We start from the raw sequence: 14,185 nt of genomic DNA, 5'->3' as shown, positions 1-14,185 counted from the left end.
CAATATATGTTGTCGGCGGCACAGGGGTGTATTAGGGGGCAATGGCTGTCCAAATAAGCAATTAATAAAAGTAAAATTGACCAATCATGTCTTCACTCTATATGGGTGGGCCTTGCTATTGCTATCTTATTGGCAGCATGTACTGTACAGGTTGATCAGGAGAGGCCCAAGGATTGACCTCTGGGGAACTCCATGTCATTTTTGTTTAGATATACAGTAACCGATAGATACAAAGTAGTCTCTGTTTTTCACATAGGACCTTAACCAGTTTAAAACTGTGCCAGACATGAGCAATGTACTGGACAGTGCCTTGTGTGTCTTCATAAAACATATGTAATCATCATCCTCAGAAGCTTAGGGGGACAACTAATCCACTTCAGAAGGGTGGGTGCAGGAAACAGGGTGGTCTCTAGCTCACCCAGTAAGAACGTGCGCCCCATGTAGGCTGAGTCCTTTGCAGTGGCCCGGGTTTGAATCCAACCTGCGGTCCTTTGCTACGTGTCATCCCCTATCTTTCTCTCCCCCTTTCCTGTCTATCCACTGTCACTATCATAATAAAGGGAAAAGCCTAAAAAAATATCTTAGAAAAAGAAGAGTGAAGAGCAACTGTTTACAGTGAGTGCAGCTTGCTGTGCTTCACAGACACATGGCTGAATGGGAAAATACAGAAAAATCTCCTGGAACTAGCAGGCTTCAGGCTAGAACGAGCGGCCCCATAACAGAGCGATAAGAAGGTCTTGCTGTCTTTATCAAATCTAAATGTTGTAACCCCGGTCATGTAACTGTGACGGAATGTATTTGCACAAAGAAGGGATGTTCACAGCATGTAGTCAAAGATTAACTGTGATAATTGTTCTTGTAAATCCATCAAAATTCTTTCAAGAGTAGCTCAACTGTATGTTTTTCAAAGGTTTGTAGCCGGGTGGTGAATTTAATGTATCACCCCCTATCACATTTATTTCTAGTTACCTACAGGATGTATTTAGTGTTCTTGTATGTAATTCAGATGTTCTAAGCATAAAATTCATGTGCATATGTTTGTTTATTTGTTTGCTGGCAGAAGGTCTGTTTTTTTATTTCAGCCACTAGGTGGCGGTGTCATGTTGTTGCGCGGTGCCTCTTGGTCACTCTCTTTAATTCGGCCGATCAGGGAAGCAGCACAGTGGAGAATGCCTGAGTACGTTGTGTGCAATAAATGACTAAAACATGTATGTTCAAAAGGTTAAAGTTGTATCTGTTTCCATCTTGTAACTGGATGATATGTTGTAGATGAGATTGACTTTGGATGGATGTCGTGGATTTGTGTGAAGCGGCCAATACCAGTGTTTCCATGTGTTAGCAAGGTATTGTTAGCATGCATAAAGCCTCACCTATGCTACAGTACATGGTTATTGGTAAAATACAACAAGTGTTTGTGTGTGTATGTTTTTTTTGTACATTCTGTGCAGTGTTTTCGAAGTCAAACTTTACATTTGAGAATTAGCCTGAATTTACTGTGAACATACATTTATACAGTTTTGTTTTCTATGTGAGTGTCCTAATCCCACTGCCGTATGTTTTGGATTCTCTTTTGGTTTTAATTCTCTGGTCTGGCCTTCTGTCAAATTGCAACCAATTATTAATATTTCCAAAATAAAAGAACCCTGAAGAAGTTATTGTGTCCTGTGTGTGTCTCAGTTCAGCAGGCTACAGATTTATAATAAATGTTGTTTAGAACGACCTTATTACCCGATTTGGTGTTTTTTGGCGTACTTTTTTGCTCAAGGTTCCCAGGGATGAAAATAAATCAGAAAAACACAAATAATTTATTCTGTGGCCACAGTGACCTTACTTCCTGTTATTGATCTGTAGATGTTGCAGATGATTTAAAGGTATTTACGCAGGGTCTGACTTTTATACTGCCCAGCCAAATCTTTTGAAATCACTGTCTAGGTGAGGGGGGGGTTGTATTCTGACCTTCAATCAGTGTCACAAGTGTAGCTCAGCAATGGTCAAACTGACTCCATTGACTTCTTAAAATGTGTATAAATAAAGTGTATATCACCACCTTCCTTTTTTGATAGTGGAGTTATCAACAATATCCCATTAAAGTGCTCATATTATGCTCATTTTCAGGTTCATAATTGTATTTAGAGGTTGTACCAGAATTGGTTTATGTGTTTTAATTTTCAGAAAACACCATATTTTTGTTGTACTGCACATTGCTGCAGCTCCTCTTTTCACCCTGTGTGTTGAGCTCTCTTTTTTAGCTACCGAGTGAGACAGCTCACTTCTGTACCATCTTTGATGGGAGTCGCACATGCGCAGTAAGTACTGCTAATTAGTCAGTAGCAGAGTGTGAGGGCGTGCCATGCTAGCAGCTAGGCGAGCATTATAACATGTGTTACAAAGTGACCCACGTTTGTCTCTGAAGTAAAGGCTGGACTACAATAGAGCTGTTTGGAGCAGTTTGTGAACAGTGTTTTCTCTGGAAGATGGTAAGTCCCTTTGGGGTGGACTTTGGGCTTTTTCACTTTGTAAACCTATAATGTGCACAAAAAAGATATATAACACAATAAAGGAAAGGGGAAAAGCCAAAAAGCACAATATGAGCACTTTAACTTTAGGTCGTAGAGCAAAAGAAAAATAATTGCTTTAACTGTGGAGTCTGCTCCACAGAAGAGGCATTACACACATCCCTGTGAACTTGCTTAAAAACAAACCAGAAGTCAGCCACCAACTGGCTGCTAGTATAGCCTAATGTTTTGGCTCGCTGTATATAAATTGACATCTCATCTCATTTCATATTACCATATTGCATCATCAGTCTTATTAGCTATGATGCGTTTCCAATAGAGCCAGTTTCTTCCAAGTTCACAGATCAAGGGCAGACTAAATCACAAACACATTCTGATAAAAGACTTTTTAAGAACTGCAATAGACATGGGTAAAATAGCAGAGACATTCAAGATCAACCCTAGTCTACATCGATGACGTTCCACTTCCGGGATTGCTCCGGTGCCGCCGGAAATTCCGCCAGATGTCCCTCTTTCAGCCGGATGTCCGTCACCTTCCTCTTTCTTTGTGTTGGCGTTCTAAACTCTAGATGTCTCTCTAGACTCTGTGATGTCAACCTGATGGCAGTAAGTGAAGGGATTGGTGGAGTGGGTGGCTGGGTTCCTCTGTGTTTGTATTGGCTTTCCTGAGGACTGACCGGGTGTAGAGTTCTGTTAGGGGGGGTTTGGGAATATCCATTTATCTTGCCCGTCTGATTTATTGTCTGGGCAAGTTTTTCTTTGTATTTGATGCAGACGGCGTTGTACCAGGCTGAGATATTGAAAGTGAGTATGGATTCAGTGAGTGATTGGTAAACCACTGCTAAAACGTCCTTGCTGACACAAAAAGCTGTGAGCTTTCTCAGCAGGTGGAGGCGCTGCTGGGCTTTCTTGTACACAGAGTCAGCATGCTGTGAGAAGGACAGAGATGGACACATCCAAGGTATTTACGTCTTATAGATACGCCTTGAAATCCTAATTGATAAAAAAACTGTCTTCCAAATTAGTTTTGGAATCAGTCATCTTCTTGACCGCCCAGATGTAGCCCAGCTGCATCAGTGTCTGGCTCAACGATCAGTGGAAAGAGTTTTCCCTCTGACAGACAGGGTGTTATTTTGAAGGCGCATAATTCCAGTATTTCTTTATATGTATTTCTGAAATAAAATCAGGAATAATCAACTCGGTACATAAAACAACATATTGTAGTAGTAACAATGTACTTGAAACTCATAATGTGATGTTTTTCCTCGCAGAAGTGTGCATAATCTGTGTAGCAGAACATGTTCAGAAATAACCGCTCTATAAAATATGCATGCATACATGCACGTACAAGTCACTAAAAAGTCCCTGAGTAGCAAACAGACAACAGTGAGAATAAAATGCACATAGAAAAAAACCCTTGGTAAAGGGGCTACACACTGTACAGCAATACACTACAGAAATGGATGTAATAAATGAATAAAAATTAAAAAGCTGTCCACGGTCAAAACTAATATATTTTAAGTATTGCTGATCTTAAAAAGGCTGACAAATTGGCTCACATGATGCCATCATAGTATTTTTTGCATTCAAGTAAATGCAATAAAAGAAATGCCAGGACACTATTATCTTTTGCTCACATCTTTTATTTTATGTGGATACAACTAACATCATCTCAACCACAGATGATCTTCCTCATGTAAAGGTAAATATGTATACGTAATCCCAGAAGTGGAACGTCGTGGATATAGACTAGATCATGACTAATGCCTAGTTCACACTAGGCCACTTTAGCCCTGATTTTCCACTCGCCAACAGTTTTTTGGAGCTCACCGACAAAAGCCCCAGATCAGAGGCAAATCAGTGCTGACTCAGCACTCCCTTATCAGAACTTGAGTGCTATGTGTGAACTGTTCAAAGATGCAGATATCTACCAGGCTAAATATCTGGACCTGACAGGGAGTCTGTCAGAGAGCTACAGCCAATGAGAGTGCAAGGCACGGGTTGAGGGGAAAACTGGGGGAGGGGTTATCTGTATGTAGTCTATATCGATGACATTTCATTTCCAAGATTGTTCAGGTGCTGCCGAAAATTCCACCGGATGTCCCTAATTTTCGCCTGATGTCCCTCACCTTCCTCTTTCTTTGTGTTGGCATTCTAAACTCCGGTGGATTCATGAGGACTATGGTTAACTGCTCCTCAGATCTCTGCAGGGTACATCCAGACAGCTACATGGACTATCTGTCCAATCTGAGTTTTCTGTTGAACGACTAAAACAACTTTTGAACATACACACGTTCCACCAAAACACGTTCCTTCCCGAGGCTGTTTAGCAGCGGCACCGTTGCTCTGTCCGGTGATTATCACCGCCCAAGACGATAGTGATTGGTTTAAAGAAATGGCAATAAACCAGAGCACATTTTTCTCCGCTAAAGGAGTGTGCTTTAAATGTGTAAATAAGCAACTCTTTGCTGAAATAGACAGATCAGCTAAAGGTCATGACATGTCAGTCTTCTAAAAAAAGGTTTAAGGTTAAAGCAGTGTTAATCCATATGTAATTCCAAAAGGAGACTGTGCTGCATATTAACACCCAAAACACACCGCAGGCGTAAACGTCGCGTATAGCAGCATAGCCAGACCCGTCGCCAGACCTCAGTCTTAAGGAGGACACAATTATTATTAGCCTACAGTACGTATATTTATAATAATCGTATACTCTATTCGCGCAGCACGTAATCATCACGTTAAACATAACCAACAGCAATATGACCAGGTAGCCTATAGCCTACACCACATTACATAGAAGCAATGTTATGAATATCCATAAAACACTTGACTATACAACATATTAGATGTAACACCAGAAGCATCTCTCAAACATTGCATTTTAAAGCAGTCAACAGAGAGATATGCATTGCCATGAGACACACACACACACACACACATGCACGCACATACACACGCACAGAGACTTTGAACCTACCGGTACTTTGAGTGGAGGCAGCGCTGTCCTCTCTCCAGTCAGTTGAAGCTGCATGCTTATTTAAGACTTTGCCTGTTTCAATTGCATGTTTCCAATCATTAAATCCTAAATCCCTTAATGGAGAAGGTCGCGTCCGATGATACAGATTTGAATTTCCTGCAGGCATAACAAAATGCGGAGTCCTTTTCTGCCGAGTACTCAAGCCAGTCCCTTTTCAAATACCAGCTAGAGGAAAAAGATTGTTTTTTTGAACCAAACATTTTGACTGGATATTTCCTCAACACAACCTGTTTGGGTTTGTCCGTGCCGAGGTCATTCACACCAACTGATTTAACAGGCAGTTGTGGCCAAATGCTGCCCCAGTCGCGGTTGCACTTGACCTGCAGGTCCTGCCAGGCCCAGGGTCGGGCTCCACGGAGCTACTAGCATCAGGCTCAGACTGTCGTCCAGGGTCTCCTTCTCCAACTACAACATCAGGAGGCGTCGGTGTCGTATCCAATTTGGCAGAGGAGACTGTTGGTGGGCTTTTCAACTACTTACGGATATCCATGACGAACTGAAGCGAAAACTCATCGAGCTTTCAAAAATGCGTACACTGATGTAGGCTACGTCACGTACATAGCCTAACTTTCTTTTTAGTAAGGCCGTGATAGGCTGTTGCAGTGTAGATTCCCATCAATCAAACAAAATCACACCATTGTTTCTTTATATTTTTTAACGATAGAGAATGCAACATTAATGCAACACAAAATTAGCAACTATGATAATATAAAATTAAAGTAATTTTTTTAAGAGATCTGTGCCTCAAGTGCAGGGGCACAAGCACTCTCCTCTATTTTTTACGCCATACATGTGCGTATTTGTCAAGCCAGGCAGGTAATCGCATACAGGAAGACCACAGGGCAGCCGGACATTTTACCAAAATAAGCACATTTCAAACTGTAACAGCCAGGTTTACGGTGATTCTGGCTGTCTTGACTTCTCAGCTGTGTCTACAGCGGGACAGGCTATCATGCACGCAAAGAGAGACAGACAGACGGATAGACAGGTGGGAGTGGCCTGGCTGGAGGTGGTAGGGGTTGTTGTTGGATGACTACCAAACACACACACACACACACACACACACACACACACACACACACACAGAAAGAGAGAGCCGAGAGGAGAAGGATCCAGTGGTGTAGTCTAATGTATTGTAGTGGGTATACTCTACTGTATATGTATGGCCCATATATATGGGCCAGGATGGGGGGCATATCATATTTGGGGGTCTGGATGTCCTCCCCCCCGGAAAATGTTGAGTGTCAAAGACTTAATTTCCTGCATTCTGACACACTTGTATGTAACAAATTACATACCTGGAAATACCTTTATGTAGCCTATGCGGAAAAAAAAACAGATGACAATTCAAAATATATCTAAATTATAATGACACTTACGCCTGCGGTGTGTTTGCAGGCTGCCAGGTTTAAACACTGTGTTAACTCCGCACAAAACTCTTTAATGGGTTGGTGACTCTTTTCTAGGTAACAAGATATCATTAAAAAACAAAGACATCTTTTGAGTTGTTGTGAGGCACAATGTTAGCTTCTGAGAGAGCTTTTTGTGCTAGGCTCCAATACGCGCACATAGATGAAATTGATATAGATTTTATTTTTTGTGAGCAGGTTTTACAGCAAACAAGCACATTTTCCTTTCCTAAATGCCGCTAGAAACACACTTCTAACTTACATGTTCAATTCTGGTTGTTTTTTATTACATAAAAAAGTAACACATTGAATTTCTTTGCATCAGGTCTCTGGAGACTGCAGAGCCCTGTCATCTGCATCGCACACCATTATCAGACATGACTAATTCAGCACGTGGCCAAAAGATTCTAAATGTGTAAATAAATATTTAATAGGGCCACAGACTATCCACCATTTATGCAGAAAAGCAGCTGAAAAGCTTGGGGGCTTCTACCTTACCTGAACACATTGTAGCTCTCACAGCCCGGTCTTGTCATCTTTGAGATGCGCCTCCGGTCCTGTGTCCACTGTCCTGTGGGATTTAATTAATGCATGTGAATTTTATACAGAGAAAAATGCCACTTTTGTGAACCATGCTGGCCCATTATCCTCGCTGTATACACGTAATATTGCTGATTCTTCTGTTTGGCCTAAATTGTTTGTTTTGTGTGAACTCTAGTTGCTATCTAATCTCTGGGTGCATCCCCATGTCATTTGAATTTGTACAGCTCTTGCTGGATAACACTGTCAGGGACATTAAACCCCAATCTGAGTGTGACCTTTTTAGCTGCTTTCATCTAAAGGACTCAGGGAATAGTGGCCTCTCTCATTGTGAGCATTTCTTCATGAGTATGCTCAGTAGCTATTCATAAATTACGCTTTTGTCCCTGTCTTAATACATGCCAAATTGTCCAAACCTTGAACGGCCTAATAACCTTTTAAATTTGGATGCAGCTACATTCCTTGTGTCTTTAATCACAAGGTGCTATTTTTAACAGGCCGACTTTTGTACAAGGCTTATTTTAAATGATGAATTGATCCTTGCTGCTTGGATACATTTAGGCCTTGTCGAGCCCAGTTTGCTGAGCTGGGATCTGGCCCCAGTCCACTTCCACAGTGGCTGGGGTGTTAACTGTGCGGGGGAGGCTGGGACCATCCAAGCCAGAGAAATCATCGCTGCTTACATCTCACCCCTAGCCATGTTTCTGCTGAGAGAGGAAGAAAGGAGCGCCAGAGATGTGAATATGTGTCAGCTTATGAAGCATACAGTGAATAATGCGATTGTACCAGTGTGTGTGTGTGTGTGTGTGTGTGTGTGTGTGTGTGTGTGTGTGTGTGTGTGTGTGGAAAGACTGTGACTCTGTATCTGCACTCATGCACTGAATGAAGGCAGGCCAATACATAGATACAACTGCATGGATGTGTTGGCCGCTGCCTCTTGGTGTGACCATCCCTGTAAAGGTTAATAATTTCATCAACAAGATAGCATCAACCAAGATGAAAGCAGAAGATAAATGCAATGTTGTCAAAAGTGTGTGTGAGAAATGGGGAAATGGGTGAAAAATTTGTCTGAAGCTGCTTCCCTCTTCATTATCTAGTCTGATATTTAGGCTTTCATGCAACCTTCGTGCTACACCTACGCTAAAGGAGCATGGCCTACAATGCGGCTCTGAATATATTACAAAGCTAAACAAAAATGTCTAAAGCCCAAGTGGCCAATATAGTTGCTGCAGTTTTCATTTCATATCACAATATGGAAGCTGTATGTGAATATATTTTGAGCTTTGCAAAAAGAGGAATGGTCCAGAGGTTGCAAGAGAAAGATCATGGGGTCATTTAAATCAAATGTTTCATCCTCTGGAGCATGAACTTGCCCCATGCATTCCATGCTTGTTATACTCAATTATGAAATACAGTACTGTATACCCTGTGTACATTAACACTTTGTCCTCAGATTGGGACAAAACAAAATAGGTTCTTCCTCCAGGGAGCCTGAAAGTGTTTCTATCTGTTTATTAAATGATGACAATTTTTATGTTCAAGAAGACATTTTGGCCTAATGGTGGCACAACAAAAAAGAACAGTGGGGTCAACACATTAAGATTTATTTTCAACTAAGCATCAAGGCCTTTACACACCAGGGGCATGACGAATAATCGACACAAACTGCCAACTAATTGCCTGCGAATATTTTGCATCAAAACCATTCATACTGGCAGCGATGCAAATTTGCAAGTTGTCTAATGTGCTGTCTGACCACGGTCTGGAAGCTGAATCAGGAAAAGCTAACACTAAGCTGATAGTTATTTTAGTGATTTTCATTTTAGCGATTACTCTGATTGAATTCCATTCCCTCTGGTAAATAGTTACGCAGTGTAGCCATTGACTGTAGAGTGTAGCATACAGTACAGGCCAAAAGTTTGGACACACCTTCTCATTCAATGCGTTTCCTTTTTATTTTCATGACTATTTACATTGTAGATTCTCACTGAAGGCATCAAAACTATGAATGAACACATATGGAATTATGTACTTAACAAAAAAGTGTGAAATAACTGAAAACGTGTCTTATATTTTAGATTCCTCAAAGTAGCCACCCTTTGCTTTTTTTATTAATAAGGGAAATAATTCCACTATTTAACCCTGACAAAGCACACCTGTGAAGTGAAAACCATTTCAGGTGACTACCTCATGAAGCTCATTGAGAGAACACCAAGGGTTTGCAGAGTTATCAAAAAAAGCAAAGGGTGGCTACTTTGAAGAATCTAAAATATAAGACATGTTTTCAGTTATTTCACACTTTTTTGTTAAGTACATAATTCCATATGTGTTAATTCATAGTTTTGATGCTTTCAGTGAGAATCTACAATGTAAATAGTCATGAAAATAAAGAAACACATTGAATGAGAAGGTGTGTCCAAACTTTTGGCCTGTACTGTATGTCTAGGGCTTTTATTGTGAAAGGTAAGAATGGAAAAGTGTCTCTGGTAAACGCATTCTGTGTGAAACTATGACAAAAACAGTTCAAAAACATATTGACATGCAAATTAATTGCACAGTGTGTAGATCGATCGATAGATAGATAGCTAGATAGCTAGATAGCTAGATAGCTAGATAGATAGATAGATAGATACTTTATTGACCCCCACGGGGAAATTCAAGGTCCCAGTAGCTTAAGGACATCGCACACAACATACACATACATCATAAACAGGATGATAAAATAACAAATAACAAAAAAATGCACATAAATAATATGGACAATAAAAGAAAAGATATTGAATAAAAAATCCACATGAATGTACCAAGGGATGTATAAGCATGAGAAGCTTGCAGTGACAGGGCAGGTAAGTTGCTCTATTGTAAGGTGCTCTATGAGAGTGTGTGTCATGGTGGTAGTGCAAATAAGTCCAATAGTGCAAGGATATGTAAACATAGTAATATAAAACCCATATAGCAGTGCAAGGATAAGTTTTAAAAAAGGCCTTTAATATTAAAACTAAAAAGGATGAAAGGTAAAAAAATTTGCAGAAAAAAAAAAATTCTACCCCCAATTGCTCCCACTTTCTGTGCAATATATACAGATCCAATTTTAGAATGTATACACACACACACACACAGCTGGATATGTCATATGCCTCACAGTTAGGGTTGGGTATCATTTGGGTTTTTTTCGATACCGGTGCTAAAACGATACTTTTAAAATAGTACCGGTGCCTAAACAGTGCCTGAACCGGTGCCTGAACCGAAATTTAATGTATGTAAGATAGAATATTAAAAATTAAATATAAATTAAATGATTGATTAATAATTTCACCAGTAAATTGCTGGTAAACGACAAAAACAAGCACCAGATGGGAAAAGGGTATTTTACGATAACTTAAAATGCACCACAAGGCTGGGCAAGTTTCAAGTGAACTTTCAAGTCTGTGTTGTTTTTCCGACAACGGCAGCTGCAGAATCTTACGTCCCGGTGTTGGAATCCTCTACAGGGAAATACTGTCACACGTTACACCAAGCACGGTGCCAGGATTCCAGTTTTGGATGGGCCAGACCAATTGTGGGTGGGCCTTAAATTAAAAACTTTATCAAATCACTGTTTAACCTAATACAAATGACTGACTAATATGCTGTTATATTATATATAGTATATGTTCTTACATAATAAAGATTGTAATAGCTTGATGCTCTTTAAATATGTTGTTGCATTGTAAAAAGTTTCGGTGCAAAGGACGGACCTATCCGCGATCGCTCGCCTTGGTTCTGATCAAAAGAAGAGCGCTTTGGTATCTCCATTACGCACCATATCTGGCTGTGCAATAGCGCATCTCTCCTAACCTAAGGCCTATAGACTGTAAAAGTGGTCAAGAATCTAATATTTCCCCAAAACATAGTTTAGTTCTGCTCGTATAACATGAGGCCGAATATTTCACAATTCTGTTCAGTTGTTTTAAGTTTTCAACAATACAAATCAACAACACTGCCCGACAGTTTCAATCACTACTCGGCCACAGAACTTGTTCATTGACAACGTCATCTGTCATGTAAAACACGACTCAAGTTATTTCCTACCGAGACAAACTGTTACTTCACTGTGATGATTCATGTTATAAACATTAACAAAAATAAATAAATCACACTAACAAGCCCTAAAGCATCATTGGCCATAACAAGAGAAAACCATGAGGGAAAAACAACTTGACAATAGTAACAAGCTGTTATAGAAATAGAATTGCGCCTGCAGCTCTGTAGCGAGTTATGAGTCGATTATTTTAATCCATATATCTCATATAACGACATAATACAATACAGGCAGAGTAGCCTTCACATACCTTACTGTTATCATCTGGCGGTCCTACACAATTAAACTCCCTAAAGCAGAAGAAGTGACCGGGTACTTTAGCACTGGTTGAGTTGCGGGCTCATCCACGGAAGACAGATCCACAGGGCTATATCATCCACTCGCGAGTCAGAGACAGAGGCACTAGCACTGCCGCTGGTTATGCTAACCACACTAACCGCGCTAACCGCGCTAGCATCCTGGGGTGGCAGAGACAAAGATGTGCTAGGCGTTGTGGATCTCAGCTCTCCTTCATCTCCTGGTTGCAGCAGTGACTCTGTGACCACTCGTGCGCGTTTAAGGTACATAAACAAGGACTGTTGCAACATTGTCCTTTACTGGAAATTATTTTCACACTTTCAGATCACTTGGAGCTAGCCTAGCATACCGACAAGCTACATCCAACCTCACTGTCTGCTGAACTTGCGCAGAAACATAAAAATAGACATGACCAGCTTTTTTAAATTGTTTTTGAAAACTAAACAGTTAGACAATTTTAGCACAAATTATGAGATTATTTGCAGATTTTTAATAATTATTCACCAAATTATAATATATTAATTAATTAATTAATGTTTTTTGAAGAAAGGTTTACGTCGTGCGTGCGTTACACCACTTAACGTAAACTGTCAGCGTTAACCATTGTGTTTAATCCAGCTACTAGCTAACGGTAACATAGCGTCCCGTGCAGTGATGCTTCTGAAAAAAAAAAATTCAAGTATCGAAATGAGGCACCGAAATTTTTGTTGTTATTCGGTCTCGTTACTACCGTTTACGTCGCCCTATTGGCACCGCGTTTCGGTACCCAACCCTACTCACAGTGACTCTGGTAGGTCTGGGGTCTAAGAAGTAACTTGAGCCACCAGATGGTTTGTTAACACAAAACCATCTGAGGCGCCTTCATTGGAAACTTTGGGGATCATTACTTAGAATTCCTCATGGGGGAGACAGAAACTACGCACTATAGCTTTAACAATTTCTTTTTACCATTATTTGATAGGATAGAAGGGGTGAGAGAGGGGGGATAAGATGCAGCAAAGGGCCACGGGTCGGACTGCGGTAAGGACTGAGCCTCAGTACACGGCGCAGGCTCAACCAGGTGAGCTACCAAGGGCACTCCATAAACTCAACTTTTAAAAGCAGTTGATGTGATGATCTGTCCCAATACTGAAAACGTATGTAAATATAGCAAAGTCAGAGGACGCCCTGGTAGCTTACCTGGTAGAGCATGCGCCCCACACACTAAGGCTCAGTCATAAAAAAATATAGCAAAGTCAGAATGAAGGGAAAGACACCTACCTGCTTTTGTTTGTGAAATCTAAATACACAAGTCCCTGATACCAGTTTCCAGTACTGGCTTAATAGGAAGTTGTGATGTTTAATAATAAGAAAAATAGCTTGGACTGGTGTTGGCACCGTCACATTGGCCAATTCCAGTATTCTGCCATCCATCGCCATGCCTGCTGGGTCACACTAGGTGGGCTGTTTTGTCCTTGAGAGCTTTGCCTCTTTTGATTATTTCCGCTACATTTTTTTTTTCATCAGTGTCTGCTTCATGTCGGGATACTGCAACACCACTTTTGAATAGATTATAATTCTCCAAGGTGCTTCGAAGGTCTCCTGGGGTGGAAGCGAATTCGCTGTCATTTCAAGGTGCCTGCTCTCCGCCACAAGACCCGGCAATGTATGCGTAGTCCTGCTTGTGCATGCCTCTGAGCCCCTCCCATGTATTAAATTGTTCATGTACTAACTGTGCATATTACTGAAGGTTTCTCTACAAAAAAACAGCTGACAAACAAAAGCCATGTCAGCTTCACCTTTGCTTTAAGATCTGGATTGGTTCACACAGTATTGTTTACCACTCAGAATTGAGATCACACTTTTCTGCCATGATTTTTTGGGTTATGTTAAAAAATATTCATTGCCCTGTGGAGGAAGGTCTGGCAATGCTACTTAGGGGTCCAAACCCCTAAACCAATTTGATATTAATGACATAACATACAGCCCATTAACAGGCAGTTAGTCTCGCTTTGCCAGACCATCCACATTCTGTGGAGCGGAGGAAGGTGTGGCTAGTCCACACAGTATTCCTGGATAGGAGAAAAACGTGCTCTGGTTTAATGGCATTTCTTTAAACCAATCACAATCGTCTTAGGTGGGGCTAAGCTCCGCACGGTGCCGCTGCAAAATAGCCTCGGGATGGAACTTGTTTTGGTGGAACATGTGTACGTTCCAGCCTGGTCTCACAGAATTCCATGAAATGCTCACGAACTGTTAACACCACATTACGTGGTGGTGGCATGGAATGTGTGAAAACTCTGTGTGGCCACCACGGAAAACA

The sequence above is a fragment of the Perca fluviatilis genome, chromosome 7 (genome assembly GCF_010015445.1).
Source record: "Perca fluviatilis chromosome 7, GENO_Pfluv_1.0, whole genome shotgun sequence".
NCBI lineage: Eukaryota > Metazoa > Chordata > Actinopteri > Perciformes > Percidae > Perca > Perca fluviatilis.
The sequence above is the reverse complement of the archived record's forward strand: the minus strand, read 5'-3'. Positions refer to the sequence as shown.